At 62.4% G+C, this 20,505-nt stretch overlaps 1 long non-coding RNA gene across 1 annotated transcript; it reads left to right on the forward strand.

The window, feature by feature from the left end:
• Positions 1–3,514: 3,514 nt before the first annotated feature.
• On the forward strand, positions 3,515–20,237 carry LOC139358853 (uncharacterized). The gene is made up of 6 exons (XR_011614374.1): positions 3,515–3,698; positions 7,500–7,627; positions 11,429–11,556; positions 15,358–15,485; positions 19,287–19,414; positions 19,862–20,237. It is a non-coding gene; the product is annotated as an uncharacterized lncRNA (long non-coding RNA).
• The last annotated feature ends 268 nt before the right edge of the window (positions 20,238–20,505 follow it).

The raw sequence follows: 20,505 nt of genomic DNA on the forward strand, positions 1-20,505 counted from the left end.
TGGTTTTGCCTTTGCACTGGCCTTTCCCTGAACCTGTGCTGGCCCGGCCTTGGCTCTGGCCCTGCCTCTTGTCCCGACCCTGGTCCTGTCATGGCACTGGCCCTGCTAGTGGTCATGATCCTGCTCCTGTTCTGGCCTTGACCTGGCCTTGGACGTGTCCTGGCCCAGATTTGTTCTGGCCCTGCCTTGGCCCATCCCTGCCCGGGCCCCAACATGGCCCTGCCTGTTGTGCCTTCTCTTGGCACTGACTTTGCCCTGTCATGGCTCAGTGGTGCCATTGACCTGCCTTACACTGCCCCGGTTGTGCCCTGGCCCTGCCTGGCACTGGCCTCTCCCTGGACCTGCTCTGACCCTGCCTTGGCCTTTGCCCTGTCCTCACTATGGCCTGGCCCTGGCCTTGTTCTGGCTTAGCCCAGGCCCTGGCCCTAGCCCTGGTCCTACCGTATCCCTGGCCTTGCCCTTATCCAGACCCTGGCCCTGCCTCTGCCCTGGCCCTGGCCTGGAACCTGGTCCTGTCAAGGACTTGCCCCGACTCTGCCATGGCCCTGGCCCTGCACTGCCTTGGTCCTGGCTTTGACCCAGACCCTTTCCTGGCTGTGCCCTGGCCATGGCCTTTCCCTGGCCCTGAGTTGGCAGTGGTCTGCCCCTGGTCTTGCCACCACCCTACCCTGCCATGCACTGGATGTGTCATGAGCCTGCCCTGGCCCTACCTTGTCCCTCACCCTAGTCTTCGCTAGGCCCTGCTCTGGACCTGGCCCTAGCCCAGACCTGGCCCTGACCCTGGCCCTGGCCTTTGTCCTTCATAGCCCTGGGCCTGAAGTGGACTTGGAGGTGTCCTGGCCCTGGAGTGACCTGGCTCTGCCTTGGCCTGTCCTTGCCCTGCCCCTACCATCACCTTGCCCTGTTCTGCCCTGTCCTAGTACTGACCCGGCTGTGGCATTGCCCTGACCTACCCATCCTTGGCTGTGCCCTGGCTCGATTCCAGCCCTGGCCCCGCCCTGTGCATGCATGACACTACCTGAGCCTCGGCACTCGGCTGGTCCTTTCCTGGCATCAGCCCTGCTCTTTCTATGGACCGCCTTTTGTCGTGTCCTGCGCTGACCATTCCAGGCCCTGCCCTGCCCTGACTCAGCCCTGGCCTTGGCATTGGCCTTGGTCCTGCCATATTTCTTGCCCTGTCCCTATCCTGGCCTTGGCCCTGACCCTTACCTTGCTCTGGCCCTGCCCTTGCCCTTACGCAGCCCCTGGACCCTTCATGGACCTGCCCTGGACCTGTCCTGGCCCTGGCCCTGCCCTGCTTCAGACCTTGCCCTGGTTCTCCCCTGGCCGTGACCGTGAAATGCCTGGCCCTACCCTGGCCTTGCACTGCCCTGGCCCTTGCCCTGACTCTGGTCCTGTCACTGGAAAAGCCCCAGCCCTGTTGCTCGTCTTCCCATGGCCCAGACCCTGCCTTGGCCCTGCCCTGACACTGTCCTGGAGCCTGGCTGTGCCAAGAACCTGCACTGTTGTTGCCCTTGTTTTGCTCCTGTCCCGAACCTGGTCCTGCCCAGGCCATGGCCATGGCCCTGTCCCTGCCCTGGCTGTTCCCTGGCCCTGCTCAGGTCTTGGCACTGTCCTGGCCCTGCCCTGCCTTGGCCCTATGCTATCCTGGCCCTGCCTTGCCTGCCCTGGTCCTGCCTTGGCCCTACTCTAGCTTTGACCCTGCGCTGGCCCTACTTTGGCCTTCCCCCTAGCCTTGCCTGGGCACTGTGCTGGACCTGGCCATAGCACAGACCTGGTTGTGGCCCTGGCCCTGCCATGGCCCTGTCTCAGACCCTAGCCCTGCCAGGTACCTGTCCTGGCCCTGCTCTGGGCCTGGCTTTGTCCTTGGTTCTTAGATGACCCTGGCCCTGCCGCTGCCACTGCCCTTGCCCTGGCACTGGCCTTGGACATGTCCGTGGTCCTAACCCCGGCCCTGCCCTGGAGCTGTCACTGTCTTGGCCCTGCCTTGGCCCTGGCCCTGGCCCTGGCCCTGCCACAGCCATAGACCTGCCCTGGTTGGTCATGCCCTGCCTTTACCCAGTGCTACCCTGGGCCTGCTCCACCGTGCCCTGGCTCTGCCCTGCCTTTGTCCCCGCCCTGACCCCTTCGCCCTCACACTGGCCCTAGTGCAAACCTGGTCCTTGCTCTGGCCTTGGCCCGGCGTTGACCACTGCTCCTGACCCTGGTCGTGCCATGGCCCTGGCCCTGCCAATGATCCTAACAGTCCTGGCCCTGGCCCTGTCTTGGCCCTGTCCTGGCCCTGGCCCTGGCCCTGGCCCTGGCCTGACCCTGGCCCTGAAGTGGATTTGAAGGTATCCTGTCCCTGGTTTAATCTTGCTCTGCCTTCGCGCGTCCCTCTCCTGGCCCTACCATGGCCCTGCCCCTTCCCTGGCTCTGCCCTGGTCTTGTGCTTACCCTGAGCGAGAACTTGACCCTGCCCCAGGCTTGTCCCAGACCTGGCCATGGCCCTGCCCCTGCCCTGGGCCGGCGCTGGCACTGGCATGGACCCTGGACCTGGCTCTTGGCTACTTAAGGCCATACCCTGGCCCAGTCCTCCTCCTGACCCTGTCCTGGCCCTAATTTGCCCTGGCCCTACCCTGGCATGCTATTCTGGCCCCACACACCCCTGACCCTGTCTCTGTCCTGGCTCTAACTACGTTGGCCATGGCCGTGTTCCTGACATTGCCCTTTCCTGGTCCCGGCCCTGGCCCTGGCCCTGCCCCGGCCCTGCCCCGGCCCTGGTCTGAACCCCGGCCCTGCAATGGACCTGCCTTGGCCCTGCCTATACCCTGCCTCTGGCTGTACCTCTGCCCTGGCCATACCCTTGCCCTGGCCTGGACTCTGATCCTGGTCCTTGTCCTGCCCCAGCTGTGGCCCTGGCCCTGCCCTGCCTGTACCCTGTTCTATCCTGGGCTGGCCCTGCTATTGCCTGGTCTTGCTATTGCCCTGCCCTAGTCTGCCTTGCTTGTGCCCTAGATCTGCCCCGGCCTTTGCTCTTGTCTTGGTTCTAGCACTGAGTCAGCCCTGGACCTTCCCTGACCTTGCCTCAGCCCTGGCACTGCCCTGGCCTTGCCTTGGCATTTGCCCTACTCTCTCTAATGCCTGGCTCTGGTCCTGTCTGGCACTGCTCTTGTTCTGTCCTGGCACAGCCCTGGCCCTGGCCCTGGTCCTGCCCTTATGCAGGCCTGTCCCTGCCACTGCTCTGGCTTTGACCTGGACCTTGGCCATACAGTGACCCTGCCTTGACCCTTTCCTGGCCCTGGCCTGGAACGTGGCCTTGCCAAGGACTCGCCATGGGTCTGTCGTGGCCCTGGCGTTTTCTTGGATTTGGATGTGCCCTGTCCCTTATTTGCCCCAGCCCTTCCCTGGCTCTGCCCTTCCACTTCTCTGGAGTAGGGGGACAGGGTCAGGACCAGGCCAGGGCAGGGTCAGGACCAGGGTAGGGCCTTGGTAAGACCTGAAGATGGGAAGGGCCAGGGCAGCGGCAGGGCCAGGGAAGGGTGTTAAGTTGAGGCTCTTAATGCTACCACCCCTCGCATCTTCCTCTAGGCTTTTGTGGCTTTGCCCGCCCAGCTGCTCTGTGCCAGGAGGAGGAGGAGACACCTGGAGCCTGTGACACCACGGCTTGCCTCGCTGAGGGTGGGTGGCAGTGACGGAGACTGCAGCGTGCTGGAACGGTAGGAGAGTGACCACGCTAGGAGGTCAGGCGGCTGCAGCCAGGGTTGGGGGTGAGGCTTACAGCGATGGCCGGGCTGCGGCAGTGGCCAGGTGGTAGAATCCTTGTAGGGTGGGCTGTTGCATTGGCAATGGGCCTGGCTTTGCCCTGCCACTGCCGTGGACCTTGCCCTGTACTGCCCTGCGTTGCCCTGGCCCTGCCCTGCTGTTACCTGGACTGTCTCGGCCCTGCCCTGCTCCGATCCCATCCTGGTTTTGCCTTTGCACTGGCCTTTCCCTGAACCTGTGCTGGCCCGGCCTTGCCTCTGGCCCTGCCTCTTGTCCTGACCCTGGTCCTGTCGAGGCACTGGCCCTGCTAGTGGTCATGGTCCTGCTCCTGTTCTGGCCTTGACCTGGCCTTGGACGTGTCCTGGCCCAGATTTGTTCTGGCCCTGCCTTGGCCCGTCCCTGCCCTGGCCCCACCGTGGCCCTGCCTGTTGCGCTCTCTCCTGGCACTGACTTTGCCCTGTCATGGCTCAGTGGTGCCATTGACCTGCCTTACACTGCCCTGGTTGTGCCCTGGCCCTGCCTGGCACTGGCCTCTCCCTGGACCTGCTCTGACCCTGCCTTGGCCTTTGCCCTGTCCTCACTATGGCCTGGCCCTGGCCTTGTTCTGGCTTAGCCCGGGCCCTGGCCCTAGCCCTGGTCCTACCGTATCCCTGGCCTTGCCCTTATCCAGACCCTGGCCCTGCCTCTGCCCTGGCCCTGGCCTGGAACCTGGTCCTGTCAAGGACTTGGCCCGACTCTGCCATGGCCCTGGCCCAGACCCTTTCCTGGCTGTGCCCTGGCCATGGCCTTTCCCTGGCCCTGAGTTGGCAGTGGTCTGCCCCTGGTCTTGCCACCACCCTACCCTGCCATGCCCTGGATGTGTCATGAGCCTGCCCTGGCCCTACCTAGTTCGTCACCCTCGTCTTCGCTAGGCCCTGCTCTGGACCTGGCCCTAGCCCAGACCTGGCCCTGACCCTGGCCCTGGCCTTTGTCCTTCATAGCCCTGGCCCTGAAGTGGACTTGGAGGTGTCCTGGCCCTGGAGTGACCTGGCTCTCCCTTGGCCTGTCCTTGTCCTGCCCCTACCATCACCTTGCCCTGTTCTACCCTGTTCTGCCCTGTCCTAGTACTGATCCGGCTGTGGCATTGCCCTGCCCTACCCTGCCTTGGCTGTGCCCTGGCTCGATTCCGGCCCTGGCCCCGCCCTGTGCATGCGATGACACTACCTCAGTCTTGGCACTAGCCTGGTCCTTTCCTGGCATCAGCCCTGCAGTTTCTATGGACCGCCTTTTGTCGTGTCCTGCGCTGGCCATTCCATGCCCTGCCCTGCCCTGACTCAGCCCTGGCCTTGGCATTGCCCTTGGTCCTGCCATATTTCTTGCCCTGTCCCTATCCTGGCCTTGGCCCTGACCCTTACCTTGCTCTGGCCCTGCCCTTGCCCTTACGCAGCCCCTGGCCCTGTCATGGACCTGCCCTGGACCTGTCTTGGCCCTGGCCCTGCCGTGCTTCAGACCTTGCCCTGGTTCTCCCCTGGCCGTGACCGTGAAATGCCTGACCCTACCCTGGCCTTGCACTGCCCTGGCCCTTGCCCTGACTCTGGTCCTGTCACTGGAAAAGCCCCAGCCGTGTTGCTCGTCTTCCCATGGCCCAGACCCCGCCTTGGCCCTGCCCTGACACTGTCCTGGACCCCGGCTGTGCCAAGAACCTGCACTGTTGTTGCCCTTGTTTTGCTCCTGTCCCGAACCTGGTCCTGCCCAGGCCATGGCCATGGCCCTGTCCCTGCCCTGGCTGTTCCCTGGCCCTGCTCAGGTCTTGGCACTGTCCTGGCCCTGCCCTGCCTTGGCCCTATGCTATCCTGGCCCTGCCTTGCCTGCCCTGGTCCTGCCTTGGCCCTACTCAAGCTTTGACCCTGCGCTGGCCCTACTTTGGCCTTCCCCCTAGCCTTGCCTGGGCACTGTGCTGGACCTGGCCATAGCACAGACCTGGTTGTGGCCCTGGCCCTGCCATGGCCCTGTCCCAGACCCTAGCCCTGCCAGGTACCTGTCCTGGCCCTGCTCTGGGCCTGGCTTTGTCCTTGGTTCTTAGATGACCCTGGCCCTGCCGCTGCCACTGCCCTTGCCCTGGCACTGGCCTTGGACATGTCCGTGGTCCTAACCCCGGCCCTGCCCTGGAGCTGTCACTGTCTTGGCCCTGCCTTGGCCCTGGCCCTGGCCCTGGCCCTGCCACAGCCATAGACCTGCCCTGGTTGGTCATGCCCTGCCTTTACCCAGTGCTACCCTGGGCCTGCTCCACCGTGCCCTGGCTCTGCCCTGCCTTTGTCCCCGCCCTGACCCCTTCGCCCTCACACTGGCCCTAGTGCAAACCTGGTCCTTGCTCTGGCCTTGGCCCGGCATTGACCACTGCTCCTGACCCTGGTCGTGCCATGGCCCTGGCCCTGCCAATGATCCTAACAGTCCTGGCCCTGGCCCTGTCTTGGCCCTGTCCTGGCCCTGGCCCTGGCCCTGGCCCTGGCCTGACCCTGGCCCTGAAGTGGATTTGAAGGTATCCTGTCCCTGGTTTAATCTTGCTCTGCCTTCGCGCGTCCCTCTCCTGGCCCTACCATGGCCCTGCCCCTTCCCTGGCTCTGCCCTGGTCTTGTGCTTACCCTGAGCGAGAACTTGACCCTGCCCCAGCCTTGTCCCAGACCTGGCCATGGCCCTGCCCCTGCCCTGGGCCGGCGCTGGCACTGGCATGGACCCTGGACCTGGCTCTTGGCTACTTAAGGCCATACCCTGGCCCAGTCCTCCTCCTGACCCTGTCCTGGCCCTAATTTGCCCTGGCCCTACCCTGGCATGCTATTCTGGCCCCACACACCCCTGACCCTGTCTCTGTCCTGGCTCTAGCTAAGTTGGCCATGGCCGTGTTCCTGACATTGCCCTTTCCTGGTCCTGGCCCTGGCCCTGGCCCTGCCCCGGCCCTGCCCCGGCCCTGGTCTGAACCCCGGCCCTGCAATGGACCTGCCTTGGCCCTGCCTATACCCTGCCTCTGGCTGTACCTCTGCCCTGGCCATACCCTTGCCCTGGCCTGGACTCTGATCCTGGTCCTTGTCCTGCCCCAGCTGTGGCCCTGGCCCTGCCCTGCCTGTACCCTGTTCTATCCTGGGCTGGCCCTGCTATTGCCTGGTCTTGCTATTGCCCTGCCCTAGTCTGCCTTGCTTGTGCCCTAGATCTGCCCCGGCCTTTGCTCTTGTCTTGGTTCTAGCACTGAGTCAGCCCTGGACCTTCCCTGACCTTGCCTCAGCCCTGGCACTGCCCTGGCCTTGCCTTGGCATTTGCCCTACTCTCTCTAATGCCTGGCTCTGGTCTTGCCTTGCTCTGCTCTTGTTCTGTCCTGGCACAGCCCTGGCCCTGGCCCTGGTCCTGCCTTTATGCAGGCCTGCCCCTGCCACTGCTCTGGCTTTGACCTGGACCTTGGCCATGCAGTGACCCTGCCTTGACCCTTTCCTGGCCCTGGCCTGGAACCTGACCGTGCCAAGGACTCACCCTGGCTCTGTCATGGCCCTGGCGTTTTCTTGGATTTGGATGTGCCCTGTCCCTTATTTGCCCCAGCCCTTCCCTGGCTCTGCCCTTCCACTTCTCTGGAGTAGGGGGACAGGGTCAGGACCAGGCCAGGGCAGGGTCAGGACCAGGGTAGGGCCTTGGTAAGGCCTGGAGATGGGAAGGGCCAGGGCAGCGGCAGGGCCAGGGAAGGGTGTTAAGTTGAGGCTCTTAATGCTACCACCCCTCGCATCTTCCTCTAGGCTTTTGTGGCTTTGCCCGCCCAGCTGCTCTGTGCCAGGAGGAGGAGGAGACACCTGGAGCCTGTGACACCACGGCTTGCCTCGCTGAGGGTGGGTGGCAGTGACGGAGACTGCAGCGTGCTGGAACGGTAGGAGAGTGACCACGCTAGGAGGTCAGGCGGCTGCAGCCAGGGTTGGGGGTGAGGCTTACAGCGATGGCCGGGCTGCGGCAGTGGCCAGGTGGTAGAAGCCTTGTAGGGTGGGCTGTTGCATTGGCAATGGGCCTGGCTTTGCCCTGCCACTGCCGTGGACCTGGCCCTGTACTGCCCTGCGTTGCCCTGGCCCTGCCTTACTGTTACCTGGACTGTCTCGGCCCTGCCCTGCTCCGATCCCATCCTGGTTTTGCCTTTGCACTGGCCTTTCCCTGAACCTGTGCTGGCCCGGCCTTGGCTCTGGCCCTGCCTCTTGTCCTGACCCTGGTCCTGTCGTGGCACTGGCCCTGCTAGTGGTCATGGTCCTGCTCCTGTTCTGGCCTTGACCTGGCCTTGGACGTGTCCTGGCCCAGATTTGTTCTGGCCCTGCCTTGGCCCGTCCCTGCCCTGGCCCCACCGTGGCCCTGCCTGTTGCGCCCTCTCCTGGCACTGACTTTGCCCTGTCATGGCTCAGTGGTGCCATTGACCTGCCTTACACTGCCCTGGTTGTGCCCTGGCCCTGCCTGGCACTGGCCTCTCCCTGGACCTGCTCTGACCCTGCCTTGGCCTTTGCCCTGTCCTCACTATGGCCTGGCCCTGGCCTTGTTCTGGCTTAGCCCGGGCCCTGGCCCTAGCCCTGGTCCTACCGTATCCCTGCCCTTGCCCTTATCCAGACCCTGCCCCTGCCTCTGCCCTGGCTCTGACCTGGAACCTGGTCCTGTCAAGGACTTGGCCCGACTCTGCCATGGCCCTGGCCCAGACCCTTTCCTGGCTGTGCCCTGGCCATGGCCTTTCCCTGGCCCTGAGTTGGCAGTGGTCTGCCCCTGGTCTTGCCACCACCCTACCCTGCCATGCACTGGATGTGTCATGAGCCTGCCCTGGCCCTACCTAGTTCGTCACCCTCGTCTTCGCTAGGCCCTGCTCTGGACCTGGCCCTAGCCCAGACCTGGCCCTGACCCTGGCCCTGGCCTTTGTCCTTCATAGCCCTGGCCCTGAAGTGGACTTGGAGGTGTCCTGGCCCTGGAGTGACCTGGCTCTCCCTTGGCCTGTCCTTGTCCTGCCCCTACCATCACCTTGCCCTGTTCTACCCTGTTCTGCCCTGTCCTAGTACTGATCCGGCTGTGGCATTGCCCTGCCCTACCCTGCCTTGGCTGTGCCCTGGCTCGATTCCGGCCCTGGCCCCGCCCTGTGCATGCGATGATACTACCTCAGTCTTGGCACTAGCCTGGTCCTTTCCTGGCATCAGCCCTGCAGTTTCTATGGACCGCCTTTTGTCGTGTCCTGCGCTGGCCATTCCATGCCCTGCCCTGCCCTGACTCAGCCCTGGCCTTGGCATTGGCCTTGGTCCTGCCATATTTCTTGCCCTGTCCCTATCCTGGCCTTGGCCCTGACCCTTACCTTGCTCTGGCCCTGCCCTTGCCCTTACGCAGCCCCTGGCCCTGTCATGGACCCGCCCTGGACCTGTCTTGGACCTGGCCCTGCCGTGCTTCAGACCTTGCCCTGGTTCTCCCCTGGCCGTGACCGTGAAATGCCTGGCCCTACCCTGGCCTTGCACTGCCCTGGCCCTTGCCCTGACTCTGGTCCTGTCACTGGAAAAGCCCCAGCCGTGTTGCTCGTCTTCCCATGGCCCAGACCCCTCCTTGGCCCTGCCCTGACACTGTCCTGGACCCCGGCTGTGCCATGAACCTGCACTGTTGTTGCCCTTGTTTTGCTCCTGTCCCGAACCTGGTCCTGCCCAGGCCATGGCCATGGCCCTGTCCCTGCCCTGGCTGTTCCCTGGCTCTGCTCAGGTCTTGGCACTGTCCTGGCCCTGCCCTGCCTTGGCCCTATGCTATCCTGGCCCTGCCTTGCCTGCCCTGGTCCTGCCTTGGCCCTACTCAAGCTTTGACCCTGTGCTGGCCCTACTTTGGCCTTCCCCCTAGCCTTGCCTGGGCACTGTGCTGGACGTGGCCATAGCACAGACCTGGTTGTGGCCCTGGCCCTGCCATGGCCCTGTCCCAGACCCTAGCCCTGCCAGGTACCTGTCCTGGCCCTGCTCTGGGCCTGGCTTTGTCCTTGGTTCTTAGATGACCCTGGCCCTGCCGCTGCCACTGCCCTTGCCCTGGCACTGGCCTTGGACATGTCCGTGGTCCTAACCCCGGCCCTGCCCTGGAGCTGTCACTGTCTTGGCCCTGCCTTGGCCCTGGCCCTGGCCCTGGCCCTGCCACAGCCATAGACCTGCCCTGGTTGGTCATGCCCTGCCTTTACCCAGTGCTACCCTGGGCCTGCTCCACCGTGCCCTGGCTCTGCCCTGCCTTTGTCCCCGCCCTGACCCCTTCGCCCTCACACTGGCCCTAGTGCAAACCTGGTCCTTGCTCTGGCCTTGGCCCGGCATTGACCACTGCTCCTGACCCTGGTCGTGCCATGGCCCTGGCCCTGCCAATGATCCTAACAGTCCTGGCCCTGGCCCTGTCTTGGCCCTGTCCTGGCCCTGGCCCTGGCCCTGGCCCTGGCCTGACCCTGGCCCTGAAGTGGATTTGAAGGTATCCTGTCCCTGGTTTAATCTTGCTCTGCCTTCGCGCGTCCCTCTCCTGGCCCTACCATGGCCCTGCCCCTTCCCTGGCTCTGCCCTGGTCTTGTGCTTACCCTGAGCGAGAACTTGACCCTGCCCCAGCCTTGTCCCAGACCTGGCCATGGCCCTGCCCCTGCCCTGGGCCGGCGCTGGCACTGGCATGGACCCTGGACCTGGCTCTTGGCTACTTAAGGCCATACCCTGGCCCAGTCCTCCTCCTGACCCTGTCCTGGCCCTAATTTGCCCTGGCCCTACCCTGGCATGCTATTCTGGCCCCACACACCCCTGACCCTGTCTCTGTCCTGGCTCTAGCTAAGTTGGCCATGGCCGTGTTCCTGACATTGCCCTTTCCTGGTCCTGGCCCTGGCCCTGGCCCTGCCCCGGCCCTGCCCCGGCCCTGGTCTGAACCCCGGCCCTGCAATGGACCTGCCTTGGCCCTGCCTATACCCTGCCTCTGGCTGTACCTCTGCCCTGGCCATACCCTTGCCCTGGCCTGGACTCTGATCCTGGTCCTTGTCCTGCCCCAGCTGTGGCCCTGGCCCTGCCCTGCCTGTACCCTGTTCTATCCTGGGCTGGCCCTGCTATTGCCTGGTCTTGCTATTGCCCTGCCCTAGTCTGCCTTGCTTGTGCCCTAGATCTGCCCCGGCCTTTGCTCTTGTCTTGGTTCTAGCACTGAGTCAGCCCTGGACCTTCCCTGACCTTGCCTCAGCCCTGGCACTGCCCTGGCCTTGCCTTGGCATTTGCCCTACTCTCTCTAATGCCTGGCTCTGGTCTTGCCTTGCTCTGCTCTTGTTCTGTCCTGGCACAGCCCTGGCCCTGGCCCTGGTCCTGCCTTTATGCAGGCCTGCCCCTGCCACTGCTCTGGCTTTGACCTGGACCTTGGCCATGCAGTGACCCTGCCTTGACCCTTTCCTGGCCCTGGCCTGGAACCTGACCGTGCCAAGGACTCACCCTGGCTCTGTCATGGCCCTGGCGTTTTCTTGGATTTGGATGTGCCCTGTCCCTTATTTGCCCCAGCCCTTCCCTGGCTCTGCCCTTCCACTTCTCTGGAGTAGGGGGACAGGGTCAGGACCAGGCCAGGGCAGGGTCAGGACCAGGGTAGGGCCTTGGTAAGGCCTGGAGATGGGAAGGGCCAGGGCAGCGGCAGGGCCAGGGAAGGGTGTTAAGTTGAGGCTCTTAATGCTACCACCCCTCGCATCTTCCTCTAGGCTTTTGTGGCTTTGCCCGCCCAGCTGCTCTGTGCCAGGAGGAGGAGGAGACACCTGGAGCCTGTGACACCACGGCTTGCCTCGCTGAGGGTGGGTGGCAGTGACGGAGACTGCAGCGTGCTGGAACGGTAGGAGAGTGACCACGCTAGGAGGTCAGGCGGCTGCAGCCAGGGTTGGGGGTGAGGCTTACAGCGATGGCCGGGCTGCGGCAGTGGCCAGGTGGTAGAAGCCTTGTAGGGTGGGCTGTTGCATTGGCAATGGGCCTGGCTTTGCCCTGCCACTGCCGTGGACCTGGCCCTGTACTGCCCTGCGTTGCCCTGGCCCTGCCTTACTGTTACCTGGACTGTCTCGGCCCTGCCCTGCTCCGATCCCATCCTGGTTTTGCCTTTGCACTGGCCTTTCCCTGAACCTGTGCTGGCCCGGCCTTGGCTCTGGCCCTGCCTCTTGTCCTGACCCTGGTCCTGTCGTGGCACTGGCCCTGCTAGTGGTCATGGTCCTGCTCCTGTTCTGGCCTTGACCTGGCCTTGGACGTGTCCTGGCCCAGATTTGTTCTGGCCCTGCCTTGGCCCGTCCCTGCCCTGGCCCCACCGTGGCCCTGCCTGTTGCGCCCTCTCCTGGCACTGACTTTGCCCTGTCATGGCTCAGTGGTGCCATTGACCTGCCTTACACTGCCCTGGTTGTGCCCTGGCCCTGCCTGGCACTGGCCTCTCCCTGGACCTGCTCTGACCCTGCCTTGGCCTTTGCCCTGTCCTCACTATGGCCTGGCCCTGGCCTTGTTCTGGCTTAGCCCGGGCCCTGGCCCTAGCCCTGGTCCTACCGTATCCCTGCCCTTGCCCTTATCCAGACCCTGCCCCTGCCTCTGCCCTGGCTCTGACCTGGAACCTGGTCCTGTCAAGGACTTGGCCCGACTCTGCCATGGCCCTGGCCCAGACCCTTTCCTGGCTGTGCCCTGGCCATGGCCTTTCCCTGGCCCTGAGTTGGCAGTGGTCTGCCCCTGGTCTTGCCACCACCCTACCCTGCCATGCACTGGATGTGTCATGAGCCTGCCCTGGCCCTACCTAGTTCGTCACCCTCGTCTTCGCTAGGCCCTGCTCTGGACCTGGCCCTAGCCCAGACCTGGCCCTGACCCTGGCCCTGGCCTTTGTCCTTCATAGCCCTGGCCCTGAAGTGGACTTGGAGGTGTCCTGGCCCTGGAGTGACCTGGCTCTCCCTTGGCCTGTCCTTGTCCTGCCCCTACCATCACCTTGCCCTGTTCTACCCTGTTCTGCCCTGTCCTAGTACTGATCCGGCTGTGGCATTGCCCTGCCCTACCCTGCCTTGGCTGTGCCCTGGCTCGATTCCGGCCCTGGCCCCGCCCTGTGCATGCGATGACACTACCTCAGTCTTGGCACTAGCCTGGTCCTTTCCTGGCATCAGCCCTGCAGTTTCTATGGACCGCCTTTTGTCGTGTCCTGCGCTGGCCATTCCATGCCCTGCCCTGCCCTGACTCAGCCCTGGCCTTGGCATTGCCCTTGGTCCTGCCATATTTCTTGCCCTGTCCCTATCCTGGCCTTGGCCCTGACCCTTACCTTGCTCTGGCCCTGCCCTTGCCCTTACGCAGCCCCTGGCCCTGTCATGGACCCGCCCTGGACCTGTCTTGGACCTGGCCCTGCCGTGCTTCAGACCTTGCCCTGGTTCTCCCCTGGCCGTGACCGTGAAATGCCTGGCCCTACCCTGGCCTTGCACTGCCCTGGCCCTTGCCCTGACTCTGGTCCTGTCACTGGAAAAGCCCCAGCCCTGTTGCTCGTCTTCCCATGGCCCAGACCCCTCCTTGGCCCTGCCCTGACACTGTCCTGGACCCCGGCTGTGCCATGAACCTGCACTGTTGTTGCCCTTGTTTTGCTCCTGTCCCGAACCTGGTCCTGCCCAGGCCATGGCCATGGCCCTGTCCCTGCCCTGGCTGTTCCCTGGCTCTGCTCAGGTCTTGGCACTGTCCTGGCCCTGCCCTGCCTTGGCCCTATGCTATCCTGGCCCTGCCTTGCCTGCCCTGGTCCTGCCTTGGCCCTACTCAAGCTTTGACCCTGCACTGGCCCTACTTTGGCCTTCCCCCTAGCCTTGCCTGGGCACTGTGCTGGACGTGGCCATAGCACAGACCTGGTTGTGGCCCTGGCCCTGCCATGGCCCTGTCCCAGACCCTAGCCCTGCCAGGTACCTGTCCTGGCCCTGCTCTGGGCCTGGCTTTGTCCTTGGTTCTTAGATGACCCTGGCCCTGCCGCTGCCACTGCCCTTGCCCTGGCACTGGCCTTGGACATGTCCGTGGTCCTAACCCCGGCCCTGCCCTGGAGCTGTCACTGTCTTGGCCCTGCCTTGGCCCTGGCCCTGGCCCTGGCCCTGCCACAGCCATAGACCTGCCCTGGTTGGTCATGCCCTGCCTTTACCCAGTGCTACCCTGGGCCTGCTCCACCGTGCCCTGGCTCTGCCCTGCCTTTGTCCCCGCCCTGACCCCTTCGCCCTCACACTGGCCCTAGTGCAAACCTGGTCCTTGCTCTGGCCTTGGCCCGGCATTGACCACTGCTCCTGACCCTGGTCGTGCCATGGCCCTGGCCCTGCCAATGATCCTAACAGTCCTGGCCCTGGCCCTGTCTTGGCCCTGTCCTGGCCCTGGCCCTGGCCCTGGCCCTGGCCTGACCCTGGCCCTGAAGTGGATTTGAAGGTATCCTGTCCCTGGTTTAATCTTGCTCTGCCTTCGCGCGTCCCTCTCCTGGCCCTACCATGGCCCTGCCCCTTCCCTGGCTCTGCCCTGGTCTTGTGCTTACCCTGAGCGAGAACTTGACCCTGCCCCAGCCTTGTCCCAGACCTGGCCATGGCCCTGCCCCTGCCCTGGGCCGGCGCTGGCACTGGCATGGACCCTGGACCTGGCTCTTGGCTACTTAAGGCCATACCCTGGCCCAGTCCTCCTCCTGACCCTGTCCTGGCCCTAATTTGCCCTGGCCCTACCCTGGCATGCTATTCTGGCCCCACACACCCCTGACCCTGTCTCTGTCCTGGCTCTAGCTAAGTTGGCCATGGCCGTGTTCCTGACATTGCCCTTTCCTGGTCCTGGCCCTGGCCCTGGCCCTGCCCCGGCCCTGCCCCGGCCCTGGTCTGAACCCCGGCCCTGCAATGGACCTGCCTTGGCCCTGCCTATACCCTGCCTCTGGCTGTACCTCTGCCCTGGCCATACCCTTGCCCTGGCCTGGACTCTGATCCTGGTCCTTGTCCTGCCCCAGCTGTGGCCCTGGCCCTGCCCTGCCTGTACCCTGTTCTATCCTGGGCTGGCCCTGCTATTGCCTGGTCTTGCTATTGCCCTGCCCTAGTCTGCCTTGCTTGTGCCCTAGATCTGCCCCGGCCTTTGCTCTTGTCTTGGTTCTAGCACTGAGTCAGCCCTGGACCTTCCCTGACCTTGCCTCAGCCCTGGCACTGCCCTGGCCTTGCCTTGGCATTTGCCCTACTCTCTCTAATGCCTGGCTCTGGTCTTGCCTTGCTCTGCTCTTGTTCTGTCCTGGCACAGCCCTGGCCCTGGCCCTGGTCCTGCCTTTATGCAGGCCTGCCCCTGCCACTGCTCTGGCTTTGACCTGGACCTTGGCCATGCAGTGACCCTGCCTTGACCCTTTCCTGGCCCTGGCCTGGAACCTGACCGTGCCAAGGACTCACCCTGGCTCTGTCATGGCCCTGGCGTTTTCTTGGATTTGGATGTGCCCTGTCCCTTATTTGCCCCAGCCCTTCCCTGGCTCTGCCCTTCCACTTCTCTGGAGTAGGGGGACAGGGTCAGGACCAGGCCAGGGCAGGGTCAGGACCAGGGTAGGGCCTTGGTAAGGCCTGGAGATGGGAAGGGCCAGGGCAGCGGCAGGGCCAGGGAAGGGTGTTAAGTTGAGGCTCTTAATGCTACCACCCCTCGCATCTTCCTCTAGGCTTTTGTGGCTTTGCCCGCCCAGCTGCTCTGTGCCAGGAGGAGGAGGAGACACCTGGAGCCTGTGACACCACGGCTTGCCTCGCTGAGGGTGGGTGGCAGTGACGGAGACTGCAGCGTGCTGGAACGGTAGGAGAGTGACCACGCTAGGAGGTCAGGCGGCTGCAGCCAGGGTTGGGGGTGAGGCTTACAGCGATGGCCGGGCTGCGGCAGTGGCCAGGTGGTAGAAGCCTTGTAGGGTGGGCTGTTGCATTGGCAATGGGCCTGGCTTTGCCCTGCCACTGCCGTGGACCTGGCCCTGTACTGCCCTGCGTTGCCCTGGCCCTGCCTTACTGTTACCTGGACTGTCTCGGCCCTGCCCTGCTCCGATCCCATCCTGGTTTTGCCTTTGCACTGGCCTTTCCCTGAACCTGTGCTGGCCCGGCCTTGGCTCTGGCCCTGCCTCTTGTCCTGACCCTGGTCCTGTCGTGGCACTGGCCCTGCTAGTGGTCATGGTCCTGCTCCTGTTCTGGCCTTGACCTGGCCTTGGACGTGTCCTGGCCCAGATTTGTTCTGGCCCTGCCTTGGCCCGTCCCTGCCCTGGCCCCACCGTGGCCCTGCCTGTTGCGCCCTCTCCTGGCACTGACTTTGCCCTGTCATGGCTCAGTGGTGCCATTGACCTGCCTTACACTGCCCTGGTTGTGCCCTGGCCCTGCCTGGCACTGGCCTCTCCCTGGACCTGCTCTGACCCTGCCTTGGCCTTTGCCCTGTCCTCACTATGGCCTGGCCCTGGCCTTGTTCTGGCTTAGCCCGGGCCCTGGCCCTAGCCCTGGTCCTACCGTATCCCTGCCCTTGCCCTTATCCAGACCCTGCCCCTGCCTCTGCCCTGGCTCTGACCTGGAACCTGGTCCTGTCAAGGACTTGGCCCGACTCTGCCATGGCCCTGGCCCAGACCCTTTCCTGGCTGTGCCCTGGCCATGGCCTTTCCCTGGCCCTGAGTTGGCAGTGGTCTGCCCCTGGTCTTGCCACCACCCTACCCTGCCATGCACTGGATGTGTCATGAGCCTGCCCTGGCCCTACCTAGTTCGTCACCCTCGTCTTCGCTAGGCCCTGCTCTGGACCTGGCCCTAGCCCAGACCTGGCCCTGACCCTGGCCCTGGCCTTTGTCCTTCATAGCCCTGGCCCTGAAGTGGACTTGGAGGTGTCCTGGCCCTGGAGTGACCTGGCTCTCCCTTGGCCTGTCCTTGTCCTGCCCCTACCATCACCTTGCCCTGTTCTACCCTGTTCTGCCCTGTCCTAGTACTGATCCGGCTGTGGCATTGCCCTGCCCTACCCTGCCTTGGCTGTGCCCTGGCTCGATTCCGGCCCTGGCCCCGCCCTGTGCATGCGATGACACTACCTCAGTCTTGGCACTAGCCTGGTCCTTTCCTGGCATCAGCCCTGCAGTTTCTATGGACCGCCTTTTGTCGTGTCCTGCGCTGGCCATTCCATGCCCTGCCCTGCCCTGACTCAGCCCTGGCCTTGGCATTGCCCTTGGTCCTGCCATATTTCTTGCCCTGTCCCTATCCTGGCCTTGGCCCTGACCCTTACCTTGCTCTGGCCCTGCCCTTGCCCTTACGCAGCCCCTGGCCCTGTCATGGACCCGCCCTGGACCTGTCTTGGACCTGGCCCTGCCGTGCTTCAGACCTTGCCCTGGTTCTCCCCTGGCCGTGACCGTGAAATGCCTGGCCCTACCCTGGCCTTGCACTGCCCTGGCCCTTGCCCTGACTCTGGTCCTGTCACTGGAAAAGCCCCAGCCCTGTTGCTCGTCTTCCCATGGCCCAGACCCCTCCTTGGCCCTGCCCTGACACTGTCCTGGACCCCGGCTGTGCCATGAACCTGCACTGTTGTTGCCCTTGTTTTGCTCCTGTCCCGAACCTGGTCCTGCCCAGGCCATGGCCATGGCCCTGTCCCTGCCCTGGCTGTTCCCTGGCTCTGCTCAGGTCTTGGCACTGTCCTGGCCCTGCCCTGCCTTGGCCCTATGCTATCCTGGCCCTGCCTTGCCTGCCCTGGTCCTGCCTTGGCCCTACTCAAGCTTTGACCCTGCACTGGCCCTACTTTGGCCTTCCCCCTAGCCTTGCCTGGGCACTGTGCTGGACGTGGCCATAGCACAGACCTGGTTGTGGCCCTGGCCCTGCCATGGCCCTGTCCCAGACCCTAGCCCTGCCAGGTACCTGTCCTGGCCCTGCTCTGGGCCTGGCTTTGTCCTTGGTTCTTAGATGACCCTGGCCCTGCCGCTGCCACTGCCCTTGCCCTGGCACTGGCCTTGGACATGTCCGTGGTCCTAACCCCGGCCCTGCCCTGGAGCTGTCACTGTCTTGGCCCTGCCTTGGCCCTGGCCCTGGCCCTGGCCCTGCCACAGCCATAGACCTGCCCTGGTTGGTCATGCCCTGCCTTTACCCAGTGCTACCCTGGGCCTGCTCCACCGTGCCCTGGCTCTGCCCTGCCTTTGTCCCCGCCCTGACCCCTTCGCCCTCACACTGGCCCTAGTGCAAACCTGGTCCTTGCTCTGGCCTTGGCCCGGCATTGACCACTGCTCCTGACCCTGGTCGTGCCATGGCCCTGGCCCTGCCAATGATCCTAACAGTCCTGGCCCTGGCCCTGTCTTGGCCCTGTCCTGGCCCTGGCCCTGGCCCTGGCCCTGGCCTGACCCTGGCCCTGAAGTGGATTTGAAGGTATCCTGTCCCTGGTTTAATCTTGCTCTGCCTTCGCGCGTCCCTCTCCTGGCCCTACCATGGCCCTGCCCCTTCCCTGGCTCTGCCCTGGTCTTGTGCTTACCCTGAGCGAGAACTTGACCCTGCCCCAGCCTTGTCCCAGACCTGGCCATGGCCCTGCCCCTGCCCTGGGCCGGCGCTGGCACTGGCATGGACCCTGGACCTGGCTCTTGGCTACTTAAGGCCATACCCTGGCCCAGTCCTCCTCCTGACCCTGTCCTGGCCCTAATTTGCCCTGGCCCTACCCTGGCATGCTATTCTGGCCCCACACACCCCTGACCCTGTCTCTGTCCTGGCTCTAGCTAAGTTGGCCATGGCCGTGTTCCTGACATTGCCCTTTCCTGGTCCTGGCCCTGGCCCTGGCCCTGCCCCGGCCCTGCCCCGGCCCTGGTCTGAACCCCGGCCCTGCAATGGACCTGCCTTGGCCCTGCCTATACCCTGCCTCTGGCTGTACCTCTGCCCTGGCCATACCCTTGCCCTGGCCTGGACTCTGATCCTGGTCCTTGTCCTGCCCCAGCTGTGGCCCTGGCCCTGCCCTGCCTGTACCCTGTTCTATCCTGGGCTGGCCCTGCTATTGCCTGGTCTTGCTATTGCCCTGCCCTAGTCTGCCTTGCTTGTGCCCTAGATCTGCCCCGGCCTTTGCTCTTGTCTTGGTTCTAGCACTGAGTCAGCCCTGGACCTTCCCTGACCTTGCCTCAGCCCTGGCACTGCCCTGGCCTTGCCTTGGCATTTGCCCTACTCTCTCTAATGCCTGGCTCTGGTCTTGCCTTGCTCTGCTCTTGTTCTGTCCTGGCACAGCCCTGGCCCTGGCCCTGGTCCTGCCTTTATGCAGGCCTGCCCCTGCCACTGCTCTGGCTTTGACCTGGACCTTGGCCATGCAGTGACCCTGCCTTGACCCTTTCCTGGCCCTGGCCTGGAACCTGACCGTGCCAAGGACTCACCCTGGCTCTGTCATGGCCCTGGCGTTTTCTTGGATTTGGATGTGCCCTGTCCCTTATTTGCCCCAGCCCTTCCCTGGCTCTGCCCTTCCACTTCTCTGGAGTAGGGGGACAGGGTCAGGACCAGGCCAGGGCAGGGTCAGGACCAGGGTAGGGCCTTGGTAAGGCCTGGAGATGGGAAGGGCCAGGGCAGCGGCAGGGCCAGGGAAGGGTGTTAAGTTGAGGCTCTTAATGCTACCACCCCTCGCATCTTCCTCTAGGCTTTTGTGGCTTTGCCCGCCCAGCTGCTCTGTGCCAGGAGGAGGAGGAGACACCTGGAGCCTGTGACACCACGGCTTGCCTCGCTGAGGGTGGGTGGCAGTGACGGAGACTGCAGCGTGCTGGAACGGTAGGAGAGTGACCACGCTAGGAGGTCAGGCGGCTGCAGCCAGGGTTGGGGGTGAGGCTTACAGCGATGGCCGGGCTGTAGAATTAAAAATTCTGTGCTCACTAAATTTATTTAAGACTAACATGAAATAAAGGCATTTTTCTGACTTGTGAAATAGAGTTGTGTCGTTACACTTACATAGTGCTGGAATTTTCTTTGAGGAAAGTGTTTAATAAAAATGTTAATTTATGTTACATATAAGATAATTTTTAGATTATTTTTTCTTGTACCTATTTTGGTAAATTTTAACTTTCAACTAATTTGTAAATTTCATCTGAAATTTCAAATTTATTGGCAAAAATTATTCATAATATCCATCAATGTTCTTTCATTAACTGTAAAACCTATATGGATATCTCCTATTTTGTTCAAGATATTGATAATTTGTTTTCTCTCTTTTGTTTCTAGATCCATCTTGGGAGGTTTTGTAATATCATTCTACAGCTGCAAAATTTTACTTTACTCATATTCTCTACAGAATATTTGTTTTCTATCTCAATGCTTTCTCATTTAAATTTTTTTTCCTGCTGTTTTTCTTTAAACTTGAACTTCTCATCTTATTTCTGACTTTTAAGCTGACATTATTGATATTCAAGCTTCACTTACTTCTAACATAGGCACTTAAAGCCACAAATTTCTGTCACCTGTTTCTTTACTTAAAATAAAGATATTATTAAGTGCATACAAAATTTGATTATATCTTCTTGTTGAAATGACCGTTTTATAGTTATGAAATAGTTCTCTTTAATGTTTGTCACATTTACTTTTCTGAAGGACCGCTTGATCTTTTTTGTAATAAAGACATGTCAGTTGGTTTGTATATGTTTGCTTCCAACCTATAGCATTGCATTATGTAACAGGTATTCTTCAAGCAATAAGTAGTTGCATTTACTTTTAATTCAATCTCATAATCTGTGTTTTGGTTGAAGTAGTACTGAATCCATTTACATTTAATTCAGTTATTTACGTATTTTGGTTTAGGTCTGCTATTTTATCACTTGTTTTCTCTATGTTCTGTTTTCTTCCTCTGTGGTTGATGCTGTTGTTTTTAG

Source organism: Macaca nemestrina, chromosome 15, assembly GCF_043159975.1.
Source record: "Macaca nemestrina isolate mMacNem1 chromosome 15, mMacNem.hap1, whole genome shotgun sequence".
NCBI lineage: Eukaryota > Metazoa > Chordata > Mammalia > Primates > Cercopithecidae > Macaca > Macaca nemestrina.